Raw genomic sequence first — 18,456 nt, 5'->3', positions numbered from 1 at the left:
ACCTGCAAGTTCTCCATGAGGTGGCTGTCCTTCCCACCAGCACCCATTCCCATGGCCTGCAGGCTCCACACAGACAAGGGAAGAGGTAGGGTCCAGGTTGGGGAGTTCCTTACCAGTGTGCTGGTAGGCAAGATGGCAGAGCCTGAGCGCTGCCGGTCATTCTCTTGCTGCTGCAGCTGCCCCCAGTGGCTACTCTCAGTGTCGTATTCCTCCTCTCTTTGTGGCCCTCCCTTTCATGTCCTACTCTCTCTGCCCTCTCCCTTTCCATGTTATAGGAAATAGTCCCATTCCTGGCACTTCCCATTTTCCAGGCACCATCAAACCCTGGCCCTGGTTTAAGTAAGGGTAAGAGAAAGCTGCATAGCAAATTTGGTGGACCTAGGTCTTACAGTTTAGAGGAGTTCTTGAATAAACAGACAAACGTACACACAGATGCTCTCTAAAATATATAGTGAGACAATAAAAAGACTACAAAGTTTGGGAGGCAGTACAGAGGTGTGGCAGACTTTTTTATAGTACACAGAGGGCCTGATACTGCTTCCAGAAATATGGCCTGACTTTGACTTTAATGGGAATATCAGTGGGGTCATAGCTTTGCCACAGTAAATCCGATTTCTGTTTAAGGCTCAAATCATAATTGTGCTCTAGCAACAAAGCCAAAGAACAGACCACAATTTAATGTGGAAGAGATAACCTGGTGGAAAAGCTTCTGTCTGGATTTGATGCTGTAACTGCATCTGTACATCTGCCCCTCACAAGCCAGATACTTAGATGTCTATAGATACTTATGTGGATTATTAAATGGCCTGTTAGCAGTAGAGGTGGATTCAGGACACTGCCACATTTGAACTCCGTATATGCAATTGGACTCTGACATTTCATTTGGATACTTAAAGCACTAGTGTTATTGAATCATGTAGACCTATATTAACAAGTTTGATTTAACAGATGGGAGCATTTAAAAAATATATAAACAGCTGATCTGAGAGCCAGCGTACCAGAGACAGTCCTTTATACAGACAGACTCTGCAATGAAGTATAACAACTTTACTTTGTGCTCCATCAAACACATGATAACAATAGCATAAAGAGAGCACTTTATATAGTGAAGGATTACAATGAACTTAAAAGGCATATTATATCTCCAGATTTTCTTGTTTCTATCATTTCAAATAAGACTATTCCATTTGTCTTTTTATACTCCTCCTCTGGTGCTCTGTTCCCAGACTTCTTTCCCCAAAAATTTAAGAGCAGAATTTGCCATGTACTCATCAGGGTTGTTAATTTGTTCTGAATCTGAGTGTAGCTAACTGCAATGTTTCTTACTGTGTGCCCTTAAATGTGCCATTGTGCTGTCATTTTCCAAGACCTGAAACAGCTCTCATGGCATCTAACTAAATATTGTGGAACATTTTTTAAAACATCAGCTACACGGGACCTTCCTGACTAGCTGTCCTCAAATGTGATTATTTGTGAAAGTATAAGTTATGAAACTTTTCCTTAAAAATAAAACTCCCAGTAGCAATAAAACACACCATGCAATGCATTTCTTGTATGAAAGGGGCTTGACCATTCTGGGTGGGTCATCCACTTCAAGTTCTGTCTTATCCAACATATGCAAGTATGTCTCTGATCAAAATTATTACAAATGTTTAATTCTCCAGTTTCACAATTTTTCCACTGCATATATCTTCCTTACCACAGTGGAAGCTTAAAGCAACAGCTGTATATCACTAAAGTGTTTTTTCTCTAATGCAGTAATATGGATATATAGCGTCTTATGTGTCCTCAAGTGGATAGTTCTAATTACGGTACTTTTCAGTACAGGAAATTACCCATCGGATGACACTTCCCAGAATCCTTAATAGGAAGTTGAATGCACTTGTATTTCTGGAGTGAAACATGAAGCCTAGTGGATTGTTACTAGTAAACTATAAGGTCTCTGTCTTTATTTACAAACAAAACAAAGCACAAAATGTTATGTACCTCAATGGGTAACAGTCAATCCTTTCCAGCCCCAACCAAGTACAGGTAGGACCTCCCTGGTCCAGCACTGTCAGGACCTGACAGGTCCCAAGCAAGAGAATTTGCTAGACCAGGGGACGCCTCCTGCCACCAAACCACAAGCCCATCACCAGCTACCAGCAGGCTGCCCCAGCAGACTCCCTGCCTCGCCTTCCCCCCAAACTGGCTGGGCTGCTTGCTCAGTTTCTGCACGCTCTTTGGGCATCGCAGGCACCTGCTCCTGCTGCGGGGGCTCCAGCCTGGCCCTGCACTCCCAGGAGCTACCACAGGGCTCCAGTCTCAACCACATGTTCCAGGGGGCTGCTTCCAGGCTCTTCCCTGTAATTCTGGGGACTGCCAGGGGACTCCAGCCCCGTGCTGGCATGGGGCTCCAGCCCAAGTGCTGCGTTCCCAGGGGCTGCCACAGGGCTCTGGCCCCGTACCAACATGGACTGCTGAGGGACTCTGGCCCCAGCCCTGCCCTGCCTCCAGCTGAGTTGCTGACCCTGTTTTCCCCTGCCCTGGCTGGCCCTTAGATTCCCTGGCTCTCTGCTCCAGGAGCATCCATAGTCCTGCTGGGACGCAGATGTTGCCGGATCAGAGAATGCCAATTTTCGGAGGTACAAGATTTTATTAAATAAGATATATGAGGAAAAATAAAAATGCCAGTTCAGTGTAGTCAGTGAAACCAGGTTAGAACCTTACTTACAACATCTATTTAAAATTGACTGCAGTTAGCATGAGATCCCGTGAGGTCAGAATCACACACCCCTCACCCTGTACACAAACATCTATTTCCACAACGCTCCTCCTCCCAGGAGTCTATAGTATGTGTTTTACATACTGATAAGATTTTCAGGGGGATGAATCTTCATCCCACTCTGCTAGTGACAGTGTTAATACAATTAGAAGTAGTTCAGATACAAAAATCATTAATTTTGTGCTTCTCTGTTTCTAACTTCCATTATCATTTCTCACTTATCTGCTTAGTTCTTTCATTTATTCTCCCAGTGCTTTTGATTCCTCTGCCACTCTTTACAGCTTTATATGACAACTGCTGTCTTTTTGGATACTTGGACATTAATTGGGCAGACTCCACATTCTGTCGCCATGCTAAAATGTTTTTGAACAACTCTTCACCTGCACTTAGTACTAGATTTTCAGACTTTCATTCACATTCGTTCCGATTCCCCTTTTTTCCCCTGTCCAGTATTTTTGTAATATAACCTTTATATAAAACAAATGTTTCAGCACACACAGAAGACTAAAAGAAAACAGGATGGAACTTAGCTGTTCTTTACTTTGCATGTGTTTGTTATCTCTGATAATTTTACCCATTTTCATTTTGAACCTAATCTACAAAATTAATTTTTTAATTGTACATAAGCCTGGATGCTCACAGTTTGAAAAAAATGAAATATAACTTGTACCACACACTGTAAGCTAAGAAAAGGACGAGGGACAGTGTTCATTGCCACTCTACCAGTTTTACTTTCTTTAGAGACAACTCAAGGACATTTGGATCCCCAGTTGTGGTTTGGTCCAATATAGACAGGAACCCTCTATAAAGGTGTGCTCTAGCGTCAGATTCCCAACCACTATTCCAATTGTGGGGAGTGCAATATTTGAGTTGGGAATTTTGATTTGGATCATTATAAAGATGGATTTGAGATATGAATACATAGACCTAAGGCCAGAAATGAGTGCTATGATCATTTAGTTTGATCTACTGCATAACAGAGCCTACCAAATTTCAATCCATATTTGCAGTTAAATTCAGATCCAGATCTTACTATATATAGGATTGCCAGATGGTTTAACCAAAAATACCGAACCCTCCCCCCTAAAAAAAAAACACTGTTGAGGAAAAAAAGGAGGGAGGGAGACCAAAAATGTTGAGCCAAAAAAAAGGGATCCCAACAGTTATTAAGCAAAAAAAAAAAAAAAAATTACAAAAAAGGCCTTTGGGTTTTTTTTTTTTTTGGCCGGTGACCATCTTCTTTTCTTACTCTGTGTGGGAAAAGAGCCCCTGCGGAACCAGGTAAGTGGGGAGGAGGGAGGACTCGAGGGGGCTGAAGAGGGGGTCCGTGAGTGGCTCGGAGGCTGGGTCAGGCAGGGGGGTTGCTGAGTGTAGTAAGGTTGCCAGGTGCCTGGTATTTTCACCTCCTGGCAGGGGGAAAAAAAAATCAGAAAATACCGACATTTTTGGTGGTTTTTTTACCGAACAGGAGGTGAAAATACCGGATTGTCCGGGTCAATACCAGACACCTGGCCACCCTAACTATAAATCAAAGGTGACCCAATCTTCATAAGCTCTTTCCTCTAGTTCTGTTAATATTTCAATAAGCTGTGTGGATTCAGCATGAACCTGCATGAAGAAACTTTATTCCATCATGGACAAAAACTAATTTTCTACTTTTGTCTGAACAGACTTGAACAATGAAAGCATCAGTGGGAGAAAAAAACCTGCTTTTCTGGCAGTGCTCACTGAACGTTAGTCAGGGTGGGAAGGTGGAGTCCAGATAGCTTTAACCAATTGCTCAGGTCTCCATAACATTTCATTGATTTCACCTATTTACAGTTGGTCAACAGCTGTGAGCATGGTGTAGAAAAATACATTTTAAAAATGTTTACATGACACAAAACTGGTGAGCACACATCCAAAGCAGATCAATTGCCTTTATAATTTTCTAAGAACAAAATGTTCCACCAGCAGATTGAAAAGAAGAGCCAAAAAAAATGGAAAACATTCGCTACCAATTTACTGCAGTCACCCATAAACTATTACAAGAACATTATGTATTGGGGTTCAAGCCAGGAAGCTATTAAAGCGGATTGAATGGTATCTTCACTGTAATGCTACTGAAGCATTAATAAGTCCTCAGGGAATTGTATTTATGAAAAAAATAATCATATAATCAAAACATTTTTTTAAAAAAGCATCTCTTTAGATGGGCTTTGTACATTTTCTTTCTTCCCCTCATTGACCAATATGTCACCACCTGCACAAATATCATAATCTTCTCATCTTTCTGTCTGGTCCAAACCCTTATGTACATCCTATGTGTTCCAACTTGGACACATTTCAAGATAAGTGGTGCTAATTGACAGTGTTAATGGGTACGGGATGTATCACAACTTCGCCCATTGCCTTTATATGTGAGTGTTTCTCTCTCAATACACGCAGATGGACTAAGAGGAAGAAAAGAGTTAAAAGATAATGTTTAAAAAGGGTACGTGGTGTTTTACTTTGTTTTTTTGCTTGGATACATAAATAATAAATACCCAATGTCTTTCTATGGGATTATGTGTTTAATCCCACTTGTAGGAAAATATCTAATAAATCAAAAAAGCCTCCTTTCTCATTTAAAAGATAACAGTGCTACCCAACAAGATGACTAACCCAATGATCTAATGCTTTTATCTCAACAATCATTATTTTCCCTTGGGTGATAAAGTCCTTATAGCCACACTTATATCCATCTTTTCAGCTCCTTTGCGTAAAGGCATGGTACACAGGTATAAAAAAATATATGAGGCCCAATAGAAATATGGTAGGTGCCTATCTTGTTGGGAGCTCTTACAATAGGGAGTCCCAATTCTTGGTACTGAAGAGCTGAAACTAATTATAAACCCCCTCATCTCAAATATTTATGATGTATGGAACAAACATTATTAATCTGATCACATGGTACTTATGAAATTGTTTCAAATGGCCTGATCCAGAGAAATGCTAAGTACCTGCAACTCTAGGTATAGTCAATGGTAATTGCAAGTGCTTATCTACTATCTGAACCTTAATTTTTGAAGAAAACATAATCAGCCAAATGTATCCCTGATGTAACTCTACTGGAGTCCATTGTGTTTTTTATCTGATTTATGGCTGACGGAAGTTTTGCTTTCTCAAATACCATGGGTTTTTTCACTTTGTTGTGTAATTAGTTACATTCCAATCAAATATACATTAAAAATAATAAGTAGTAATTTCTACTTGTGCTGGTGCACAGGACACCTGGGAGTAATTTTGCAGCAGCTAAGCAGGCCAAATCTACAACTAAATCTCTCTCCAAGGTTTGTGTGTTCACAGCGGGATTCTAGGCTTTGCTGTCATCAAGACAGCCAATGAGGTTTTCAGTTCCCTGAGTCCCTTTTGACACTTGCAAGAAGACAGTAACATACGCTGGCATGACAGCAAGTCAGGAACTTGTTTTAGACAGACCCTTTGCACAATGCTGAAACCCTTCTTCACGCCTGAGAAGTAGAATGCAAATACTTAAGCAGAAAAATCTACACCCCAGATGAACTTGGTTAGGTTTTAGATCTCAAGGGTAGCTTTCAGCTAGCATCTTGGGCTTCAGCAAATTAAGTAACTACACCTTCTGTTTGGTTTCATTAGTGCACACATACGTGCACACACATGTGCACACACAAACTGTCCTCTGCTTCATTGAAAGGTTTACACTAAGACAGAAGTTTGATGCCCAAGAGAAGTGACAGAGATGTTTCCTATCCAGAGCAGGAAAGTTGTGCCTAAAATGGTTTTGCTGTAAAGGGCAACAGAAGTATGTTATTAATAAAAAATAGACTGTGTTAACTTATGTTAAATCTTTCTCTTCTTTCCAAAAATCACAACTGAAAAAAAAAATTATACTCCACCACCATTAGGGCATAAGCAAGTCCTCTCCATCTGCCAAATATCTAGGTCATTTCAATGAGTGACAGAGACAAAGAGGCCTGATTTTAATTCATGAAATATTCCTGCTAATAGCAAAGTTATTGAGACATCTGTTAAAAGCCTGACCTGTTATAATAGGGGAAAATCTAAAATGACTGGAATTTTTATTTAAATTACTGCTACAGTGTTTTATTGAGCATTTTAAATGGGTATTGCCATTAACAAAAACATTATATAAATTAAAATCAGGCAAACAATAATCCTCCAGATAAACTCTAGTGCTGTGTTATAATGCTATGGTATGAGCTTTAATTTTGTGTGTGTGTGCACACATGTGTGTACTTCAGTATAATAGACACAAAAAAATCCCAGAGTTGTAGCAGCCCAGTTTAAAGTTTGGCAGGGAACAGTTGGCAGAGCATGTGAAAAAAAAGTAAATATGTCTCATGGCCTGTATATAATTGAACATTCTTCAAATTCCTCAAGCGGAAATGTCAATACCATGGAAATCCTTGAAATGTGGACAGATAAATGTGACTGATCAAAGCTAAACACTTCCACCCAGAATGAATAACTGGCCGTCAAACAACATTTCCTCCTCCTCATAAAACTATCCCTCAATAACCATATTGGAAAATATTGTAGCATGTGGGGAGTGGGTCCAACATTAGAAAAAGCAGGAAGGATGACGGCTTTATGAGGCGGAAATTGACAGGTCGGTCTTCCTCTATTTTTTCACTTGAACATAAAAAGGCATATTGGGTCAGACCTATGACCCGTATAACCCAGTATCCTGTCTTCTGACAGTGGTCAATGCCAAATATTTCTGAGGGAATGAAAAGAACAGGGCAGTTTATCTAATGATCCATCTCCTGTCATCCAGTCCCAGCTTCCAGCAGTCATAAGTTTAGGGAAATCCAGACCATGTGTAATGTCAATAGACTCTGCTTGTTTGTGGGCAAAACTGAAACTGGGCCTTCTAGAATTAGTACATGGGCCTCTACTACATGAGTTAAAAGCCAGCTAGCTATTACTTAAGGCTGTAGAACAGACTCATTATTTTCTTGATAAGTGATCTCAGTGCCACTAGATGGGATAGTACACCTCACTCAAAAGGCGCATGGGTTACACGTGGGCTTGTATCCCTGACCATCTTGGCTAAAAGCTATAGATAGACCCATCCTCCATGAATTTATAGAACTATTTTTTTAACCCAATTAATCCCAGGGCAATGAGTTCCACATGTTAATGAGCACTGTGTGAAGAAATACTTCCTTTTTTAAAAAAACCTCAATGCCTATTATTTTAAATGTATGACACCTGATTCTTTTGTTATTCAAAGTGTTAATACTTACCTAAGCATTTTTCCGCACCACTCATTTTATAGACTTTTATCGTATCTCTGCTCAGTCTTCTCTTTTCCAGGATGAACAATCCCAGTCTTTTCAATCCCTCCTCATAGGTAGCTGTTCCATACCCATAGTCATTTTTGTTTTTCTTCTCTGTACATTTCCCAATTCTAATTTAGCTTTTTGAGATTGGGCAATCAGATCTGCACTCAGTATTCAAGATGGAGGCATACCACAGGTTTACATACTGACACCACAATATTTTCTGTTTATTATCTAGCCTTTTCCTAACAGTTCTTAACATTGTTAGCCTTTTTGACTGCTCCTGTACATAGTTTTCAAAGAACTAGCCACAATGACTCCAAGATCTCTTTAAGTGGTAACAGCTAATTGGACCCCATAATTTTGTTTGTATAATTGTGAGTATGTTTTCTAATGAGCTGTATTTTGCATTTATCTATATTTAATGTCATCAGCCATTTTGTTGCCCAGCTTTCTGAGATCCATTTGTAATTCTTCCCTGTGTCCTCTGGACATAACTATCTTAAGTAATTCTGTGTTATCTGCTCTTTCACTTATTCTGGTTTTAGGTGCTATCTGTAACTATTCTAGGTATATTTTTGAGAGAAGTGTGAATTTTAAGATGCCTGTATCCCTCTGATGTAGAATGCACAATCTTAACTTTTCAGGTTCATAGATTATGTGTGCTTAACAGTACAACTTTAGACATTTTCTTAAATGTTCTTTGTTTGGGGTATTTATACAATATATTCTATATACACCTGATTAATAAAGCACAAAACACAAGAGGCAACACATAACTGAGCAATAATGTGCCAGAGAGGGCTAAATCAGGGGACAATTTGTTTAATGTATTTCAGCCCCCTTCCCAAATTTATATCCCTTGAAGCCCAACTTCTACTGGGGCATGTAAAGGACTGGTTTCTAACAAATTCTTCAGCCTTGTATATATGATCCCCAGTTAGATGGCATCAGATTGGAGCCACCAAAAAAGGCCAACGTGTTCAAACTGCCTATAAGTAGCCTATGACATTCTATACCTTGGCAGAGCATCATGTAGCCCCCATATTCCTCATTCATACATAATTGTGATACTGCATACAAAGCAGGCTGTGGGAGGTATCAGGGGAAAGATTATGATCTGCTAAACTTATTGTTCTATCTAGATATGTATATCATTAATACATATGAAGTTATGAGACTATGTTATTTGCCACTAAAATATGCTGTTCCTTGGGAAGCACCCAGATACTAGTTCTCCAGAGATAATGATAATAACTAATGCCTGGGGAGGGCTCTGAAAAAGATCTCACCAGCCATTGTCCAAGAGACAAGTTACAGTTCAATGACTCACCCACAGGAGACCCTCCAACATATTGCTTCACCTTAGGAATAAGCAATGACCACTAGACATGCCCACACTAGTGTTCTCCAATCACTTGGGACTCAGGCCAAGTCTACATTAGCCCTGGAAGGTTGACTTAAGGTACACAACTCTAGCTATGCAGATTATGTATTGGAGTCAGTTTACCTTAAGCCAGGAGTGAGTCATAATTTTCACAGGAGGGCCATTTAATGAATTTTGGTACATGGTCACAGGCCAGCTCCACCTCCTGAAGGGGCAGGGCCTGTGGCAGAAGAGGTGGGACTGGGGACTAGCCTCCCCCCAGAGTTGTCTGAGGCTGGAGGCTTTGAATTAAAAACCACAGAAAAGGGCTCCTGGCCCCACTGCTACCACGTTGCCTAGCAGCCACTGTGGTTGCTGTGGCTATTTAAAGGGCTCACAGGTCTGGCCCCTTCTGGGGTAACACCACGATCATGAGACCGGGAGACATTTCAATAGGATCCTGCTACCTGAGCTACCGCGTAGAAATTTGATGGCACAGGCAGCAGGATATAAATAGAAAGCAGCCAGATGCAGTCACTGGGCTGGATCAAAATGTGTTAGGCAGGTTTGATCTGGCCTCCAGGCCATCTCTTGCCCAGCCCTGCCTTAAGCTGAGCTTGTCACCATCCCCACTGCGGGAGGCTAACAGGAGCAAATGTTTCCGTCGGCTTCCCTTACTCCTTGCAACTGCAAGGAGCACAGACACCAGCCGGAGCTGGCCTCAGCATTCAATTTATGGGTCTATACTTGATCCACTAAATCAAACATCAGAACATCCATCTCCAGCACAGCAAGTGAAGATGTGCTCTAAGATTTAAAAAAGAAAACAGTGGCCCCATGCTTCATCTTTTCTTCTCTCCCCCCCTATGCTGCAAATAGCAAGGACCCTCAGGAAATGTCTACCCTAGGAAATTATTGCTAAGTAACTTATTTCAAAATAGTGTGTCCACATTCCAGGGAAGTCTCAAAATTAGTCTGCGCAGACTCCCTTAATGTGGACGTGCTACCTTGACTTAGAGCTCCAGGAAGCACTGGGGAGTAATTACTCTGAGTGACTCTGGGGAGTAGTTATTTCAAAATAGCAGCAGTCGAGTGTCCACACTACTGCTATTTCAAAATAGCTATTTTGAAATAAGCATTACTCCTCGTGAAAAGCGGACACTCTGATTGTTATTTTGAAATCAGGGGAATTATTTTGAAATAACTCCCTAGCATAGACCAGGGCTCCAAAGACCAAAATCTCCAACTGAGGAGACTGGCCCAGGTTTCCAGGGTGAAATCTGTGTACTGTGATATGCAGCAGGGGGATGAAAAAACTTTTTAATCTAGCTATTGCTCATCTAATAGGGTGGACAGTTTAGGCCAAGTGCTTATATTTTCTTTTCGTTTGGTAACTAACTCTTGACTTTTTGCCTATCACTTCCAGTCACTTAAACTTCATTTTTATAGTCAATAAACCTGTTTTACTGTTTATTTTAACAGTGAATTTGCCTGAAATGTTTGGTAAATGTGCTCAGATTTACAAAGGCTTGTGTATTATCCACTTTCCCTTGATGAAGTGGTGAACAAATTAATAAACTTGTACCAGTGGCATAGCCAGGATGGGATGCACAAGTGGGCCCCAACTTTGGGTGGGTAGGAAATGATGGGGGACAAGAGCAAAAGGGCCACCTCTTGCCCTTCTCAAGCTGGCTTTGAGAATAGGAATAGAAGGACTGATGCTCTGTCCAGGGGCTCCTATAAAAATGGAGGACTCCGTAAAAATGTACACCCCACTCCTCCTGATGCTTGGGGATTGCTCCCTCATCCAGCACTTCTGCCAGAAAGAGGTATTGGGCACAGGGGCTAGCAATTCTCTGACTCCAGTCCCTGACAGAACTGCCAGGTGAGCATAGCAGGGCAAGCCCCCATGTCCCAGCAGGAGTGCCGGGTGGGTAGGGGGAGCAGGACAATGCCCTGATCCACAGCTGGAGCACTGGAGCAGGGCAAGCCCCCCATCTCGATTCCATTCCCCAGCTGGAGCGCTGCATGGGTGGGTGGAGTGGGCCAGATTCTGGGGCACGATTGGAGCCAGAGCAGAAGAGGATGGGCCTGGATTCTCAGCAGTTGGGCCCAGGACAAGATAGGCTCACCCATGGCTATGCCTCTGACTTGCATTGCTCTGTGGCACAAGAGACTGAGTGATAATACCTAACCTCTGATAGAAGGAAGCAGAGTGTGTCACTTGAAGCATTTGGCAAACTACAATGAACTGCCTGTCCCACCCTTTTATTTTTGCAGATGGAAAAGCAGATGCAGAAAGGTACTTGCATAGTTTCCAGCATTTCCAATTCCTAATGTTGTGCTTTAACAAAGACAGTATGTTTCCAGTCCAAGGGACAGTTTAGCTAGCATTTCAGGTTTTGGTTTTTTGAGCCCTAGTCCCAGTTCACAGAAATGAAGCAGCTATCTAGTTCTCTCACAGTTCATTCAGAAGCTTACTTCACAGACCTTTGTTTGAAGGAAGCAAAAGAAAAAAATCAATCCTCTCCTTTCTTTGGGTTGGAAGGCAGAGATAGTGGATCTTAATGTTAGAAACTGAATTAGAAAGTAAAACTTTCCTTTCAAAGAATTGCACTGCCACCTTTTCACATCACTGAATGCAAACAAGCATGTTCATACTTACGAAGCATATTATTAATACAAATAAGGAACTCTTACAAAAAGAGAGTTCTTGCACTTGAAAAATCCCATTTGTCTAAAAAAATTTTGTTTTACCATAGTTAAAAGTAAAAGTTAGTGGGAGAAAAATGTACCTAATTTCCAGTGTATCTGTGCTTAACAGGCCTTTATAAACATTTAGTTTCCCTGTTCCTCTCTACAGTTAGTTATGCCTCAATCCTGTGTGCATGCACCCTGAACAAATCCACTAAAGTGAACAGAGTGCCACACAGATTCAAAGATCCAACCATGAAGAGCTCTTTTTGCAGGACTGGAAGCTTAGTTAGTTTTTCCTTTGCTTTTTATATATAATCATTATGGGGTAGAAGAAAATCTTCTAAAACTATGAAAGGTTTTTGTTTTATTTCTTGATGTGTCTGTGATTCATAGGGAGCACTATCAAAAACTGGAACTTTAAAAATAATTTAAATACTAGGGGATTTTTGTTTTGTTTTTTATTCAGATTGACAGTGTTGCTTTGATCTCTAATTATGAAGCCATAAATACTGTAGAAGTTGTTGAGAACTCTTTAAAATGCCCTTGTAAGGAACCTGAAACCAAATGCAATGTTCATCTATGTTAATTTTGCACTTTCTGGCGAATGTGTATATGTGACTCCCACTGGAAGTTTTGCTAAACAGCTAAAACAGCTCCCTTTTCTGGCCACGAAGCTGTGGTGGAGTTTCGAGAAATTACAAGCTATCTACTTGGATATCCTTAACAAAATGTTTAATTTTATTTAACAGAGAAAAGAGATTCCGCAGAAGGAAATAAGAGATCCAAATAGAATTCTAATCAGCCCAGCAGCCAGCAGGCTTCTCCAGCAGCTCTCAAGCTTCACCATAGAAATATCCATATTTAACTAGATGAGATGTAAACACAGTAGGTGCACACCAGTTGCAACAGACTATAAACTGTTCTAGGCACTTCAGTAGGATTACAAAGACTCATAAAGGGCCTTTTCCAGCTCCAATTAAAGACAACAGAAAGACTCCCATTGACTCACCTGTGAAATGGCAGATATCTGTTCAAATCCCCTCCTATCTTTATCCAGGTGGAGGCATAACCTTAAGTGGGAGACTACCCTAAGCACTGAGCTAAAATATCCCAAGGGTCCTGTTAGGGATGTAAAAGCTTAGTGGATAGTCAATACACTAGTGGACTAGTCGTTCCCTTCCCTCCTCTTGCTGCTTCTATCAGAAAGATTCCCTGCTGGGGCTCTTGTACATTTCAAAGTGGAGCCTGGGGCCAGCAGGGGACTTAAGAGCAGCCCCAGCAGGGGCTCTTGTACATTTCAAAGGTGAAAAGCCGCATAGCACTTCTACCTTTGAAATATAGCAACAACCGGAAGGGCTCTTGCTATATTTGAAAGCAGGAGTGCCCTTATTGACTAATCGAATAGTCTGGAAAATCCATTGACTATTCAATTAGTTGATTAATCTAATTTTAACATCCCTAGGTCCTGGCTCAAACTGCAAGCAAGGAGTCTTTTTTTTTTTTTTTTTTTTTTTTGACATGGTCAGTTTTTCCTGCTACAATTTTAGTGCCCTGTGTACATCTAGAACATCATACCAAATGCATTTTCTGTCTGTAAGGGTGTGTTTACACTGCACCCATAACTTGAAATGAGCTATGCAATTTGAGCTACGCAAATTGCATAGCTTATTTCAAGTTAATTTTGAAATAGAGTACTATTCCAAAACATCCGTACTCCTCATGGAACAAGGTTTACAGGGATGTTGAAATAGCAAGCCCATTATATTTTGAAATAATGGGCTTGCTCAAAAGACATGGAATAGCTGTTTCGGGATGCCAGAAGTACCTCGAAATAGCTCCGCCATGTAGATGTAGCCTAAGAGGAAATGATGGAGGCTAGGAATGGATGTGACCTAGATAACATCTGGAAGGCAATTTAGGCAGAAGTCTTGGTACAGTACTTAAAACCACCTTGTATTTGTGAAAGATGAGGAGGAGCAAGAAAATGAAGCAATTGCCCCTTCTCTTTTCGCTAAAATAAAAAATGCTAAGAGTATCAGAGGGTTAAGGGAAACAGAGTGCATGCTACAGATGCCAGAAGCTCAAAGGAGGCCATATAATCTATCATGAATCAGGTTCAGGCTTTGAGGAGAGCAGAGAAGAACCTAATCTGAAAATAAACATTTAGGTTACATCTACACTGCAGGCTTCTTGCGCAAGGACTCTTGCACAAAACAGTTCTTGCGCAAGAGTGCATCCACGCTGCCATTTTACCCATAGAGGTTTCTTGCACAAGAAACCCCTGTTGCCCGTCTACACTGCATTCTTGCTCAAGAGCTCTTGCACAAGAGGGCTTATACCTTGTGGGGAGACGAATAACTCTTGCTCAAGAAGCCCTCTGTTCTGACGCCTTACTGTAAATTTATGTGCGCAAGACTGCACGTGCTGTGTCGACACACCGCAAGTTTTTGCGCAAGAACGACTGTTTTTGCACAAAAAGCCTGCAGGGTAGACATAGCCTTAGAAGATATAAACCTACCAGGCTGCCTTACTTAATTTCCCCATCTATAAACTGGAGATAACATTTACCTAACAAGTACAGGGGAACAAAGGTTTGAGAAGTAATTTGCTAATGTTTATAAAATGCTGAAAGTTGATCAAAGGTACAACACAAGTGAAATATCTTGTGATTTATTCTGTTTAAAGTGCTAGAGCTTTCAATGCAGGTCAGTGGCCACATCGTTTGTAGTCTGCATTAGGGAATTTTATGGAGCAAAAGGCTTCATAATTAGGCCATTATCCACGTTACAGTTGTGCTTTGCACCATGTTACTTTTTAGTCCAGGAAACAAACTAGTTCTGAAAAAAATGCTTATGACTAAGCTGGATTCTCAAGACATGACCCAGAACTCATTGAGTTAATGGAAAAACACTCACGGACTTTTGTGGGCAAGCACGATGGCTAGCTTTACAAAGAATCTTAGGTGTTGTGATGCTGAGCATCACCATGCCTAATTTTTAGGTACCTAGAAAATGAGTGAGATTCCAAAACCTGAGATAGGTGCCCCATCTACCTACACAATGAATGGGTCTCACAAAAGCCAACAGGCTAGGCATCTTCCCATCTAAGGTAGCCAATAGGGGGTATCAAGCAAAGGGGTGTATTCTAAGCCCAGTGTGTCTCTTGGACATAGGCGAAAAGTTCATTCTGTGGGGAGGTGGCTCCCTCTGCTTGGGATTCTCAGCTGCAAACTCTCTCTTGGCATTGCATCTACATAATTTTGGAAAGAAGCTGAGAAATGGTGGCCCTCCCACACAACTATTCTCACTTCTGCCAATGAAGTGCTTCATGTCCTTGGGCAAGCCATTTTATCAAGAATTTACAGGTCCTGAAGAAAATCCTCAGCTTTTCCAAAATAAAGGAAATTCTCCTGTCTCTCTCATAAACACTACCTGCATCACTTAACCAAAAAATGCTTCCCTGGGAAGAGGACAAGAAAGATTCTATATAACCACAAAAAGTATCTGCAAATTTCACATCCAGATCCACATTTTTCTAAAACTCCACTCCAAACTTACATTTATAGAAGTCATGTGTTTTATTACCATATGGCTCATTATAAAAAGGCACCTAAGAAAAGACCTAACCTCCTCTGGACCTCAGACAATAAAGATGAGCTTATCTTAAAAAGGGAGCATATAAGAAACTGTCTCAGTTTCTGCTTACCCAGGACTTGAATTAAAATGTCCTACTCTGCCACCGAGGCTCTCTGTCACTTTAAACAAATCATATAGACTCTTTGTGCTTCAATTATCCACCTGTAAAAAGAGAATAGCACTTCCCCAACTCACCGCATTATAAAGATAAATACACTAAAAAGTGTGCGATGCTCCGATACTATGAAAATGCTGGACACAAAAGTTGCATCTTAAGCTTACACTTCTGATGCTCAAGGTCTTGAGTTCTAATCCCACTGGTTAGCCATCATGGATTTTCTGCTAGTTTAGAGCCAGGGGTTTGCACTAGGCCCAGGAGCACATCTCCACCCCAAGACAAGGGCTGCTGCCACTCCATGCTGCTGCCTCTGTATCAGAAGCAGCAGTGCGGGGCAATAGGCAGTTGGTCCACAAGGGGAGCTGGTTTATAAATTGGCTCCCCTCAAGGACCATCTCCCACATGCACCCTGTGCTGCTGCCTCTAACAGAGAGGCAGCAGCATAGAGTGGCAGGGGCCACCACCAGGGACTACAGAATAGTCGAGTCACCGATAAGAATTCATGAGGTTAATCAACTGTTCAATTAACTGATATTTAACATCCCTTGTCCATTCTAGTGCAATTTTTTCAAACGCTTTTAAAATTTGTAACAAGCATTGTATTTATGATATTTCAAACAAGTAGCTATTGGATATAGATACAGAAGCAACTTTTTGGATCTTTTCCCATTGTCCAGTGTTTTAAGGAAGTATTTTGATGGACTAGAGGGATACAGTCCCAAGTATAGTGCCAGCCCCAAAAGTTGGGGCACTTTGAATATTATTCTTACCATCATAAAATAAATATTTCAATTTTTCTTAGACCAGAGAAAGCTTTTAGGGAAGGGAATGTAAGGTGAAGGCATAAGATAAGGATTAGAGAGTCCGCCTTTAGGGAAGAAAAGTGGTTTTCTGCATTTTATTTTCCCATTTGCCTTTAGGAGCCCTTATTTTCAGAGTCAAATCTCCCAACAGTTTCAAATAATATTGGTCTAGAGACTTTGGCATACAGTCCTACCAAGCTAGATTCAACCTTTTATCCCCTCTTTCTTCAATACCATCATTACCCAATAAAAACATGCAACTAATCTATCAAGCTGTTTCTGATTTACAGAGGCAAAACATTTATGTATTTCTCTGGATATTAGATGCTTTTCTTTCCAAACTCTAGACCAAAAACAAGAAGTTAGGCTTTAATGTGGGCTAAGTACTAATGACTGATTAGTTGATGGCAACAAGAATGACATTAAAGAAAGACAAAAAGGAAATGACATGACAGAAACCACAGTGGGTTGATCTATGAGTTTTTAAAAAAAATATATTTAAAATATTTATTTAAAAGTTTTCCAAATAAAATAATTTTATCATTGATCTCTTTCCAAAGAATGGGGGAAAACTCATTAATGAACATTCCATGTAATCAGAGAAATAGAAATCTGGAGAAAAGGGAAACCAATACAGAACACTGCCCTAATCCAATTCTCTCTTGCCCCATTAGTTAGCAAAAAGAGCTGCTCAAATGTACAGAATCAAAAGTAATAGCCCAACTCATCATGGCCTTATGTTGTCATTGTTTATTACTGCCATTTTGTCCTGTTGGGCCAGATTCTTAGGCGATGTAAACTGTAGCTCCACAACAATTTCTGACTTCAGTGGAACTATGTGATTTATGACATCTGAGCATCTCACTATCAATCTTGTCCTTACCATTAATGACCTCAGTAAGAGTATCTCAACCAAAGAGTTTGGGGCAGGAGTGACAATTTCCTCCTGTCTTCCAATTCTCTAGCCTGTTACAACTTTATAGAAACTGGAAACATCTCAAACACAAATATTTAACTTCATGATTGAGACCTGGAACCATGGCAGAGTGCCCCAACTACAAAGTGCAGTGTTCGCTGACATCTCCCAAAGTCAGCAAAATCTGCTCTTGTTGCATGCTTGATGAAAGAGCACATCCACAAACAGTGAACAAAGAAGGAAATTCTTGACCTGCATGTTTAGCATAGAGGGAAGCTAAATTCTGTCTCCACTTAAACAGAACCTTCATTGTCATCAATACAGTCTGTCTTCAAACTGCTTCCATGCCAAACTGAAACTACCAATGACCTTGAGACTCTCTCACCAGATTCCATTCATTATACTACTCAGTCTCACAAAAGCATGGATCAGCGAGACGGACGTACACAGAGCAGCTTTCTGATGAACTCAGTGAGTTATCTTCCTCGGGATTTTATTTTCTGAGCTTTCACGGTGTGGATCGTAACCACAGGTTTTTAAAAATGACTTCACAAAAAGCCTCATTCCTTCCAGTTTGCGACACACCAAACCCTGTAACTCCAAAGGGTGAAGCTTTACCTTCTCGAAATTCTTCACCAAATTCTCACTACACAGTAGCTATTATAATGTTTCTACAGATTCCCCCTAACTGTTCCCTGTCTCATTATTATGCTTGTATATCTAGTAGGGATTTAACTCCCTACTTGTTGCAAAATCCTTTCACAACTAAAATTTCTGCATTCCTCTCACCCTTCCAAAGAATCAGATTCCCATAGATTTTTCCTTGTGTTACTCTGCAGCCCCTCAAATTT

General features: G+C 40.7%; 1 protein-coding gene across 43 annotated transcripts in view; it reads right to left on the bottom strand.

Annotated features, from left to right (window-relative positions):
* The window catches only part of ZBTB20 (zinc finger and BTB domain containing 20), a 723,674-nt gene that overhangs the window by 612,493 nt on the left and 92,725 nt on the right, over positions 1–18,456 (bottom strand). The gene's annotated exons all lie outside the window — the stretch shown is intronic.

Source organism: Pelodiscus sinensis, chromosome 1 (assembly GCF_049634645.1).
Source record: "Pelodiscus sinensis isolate JC-2024 chromosome 1, ASM4963464v1, whole genome shotgun sequence".
Lineage (NCBI taxonomy): Eukaryota > Metazoa > Chordata > Testudines > Trionychidae > Pelodiscus > Pelodiscus sinensis.
The sequence above is the reverse complement of the archived record's forward strand: the minus strand, read 5'-3'. Positions and strand labels throughout refer to the sequence as shown.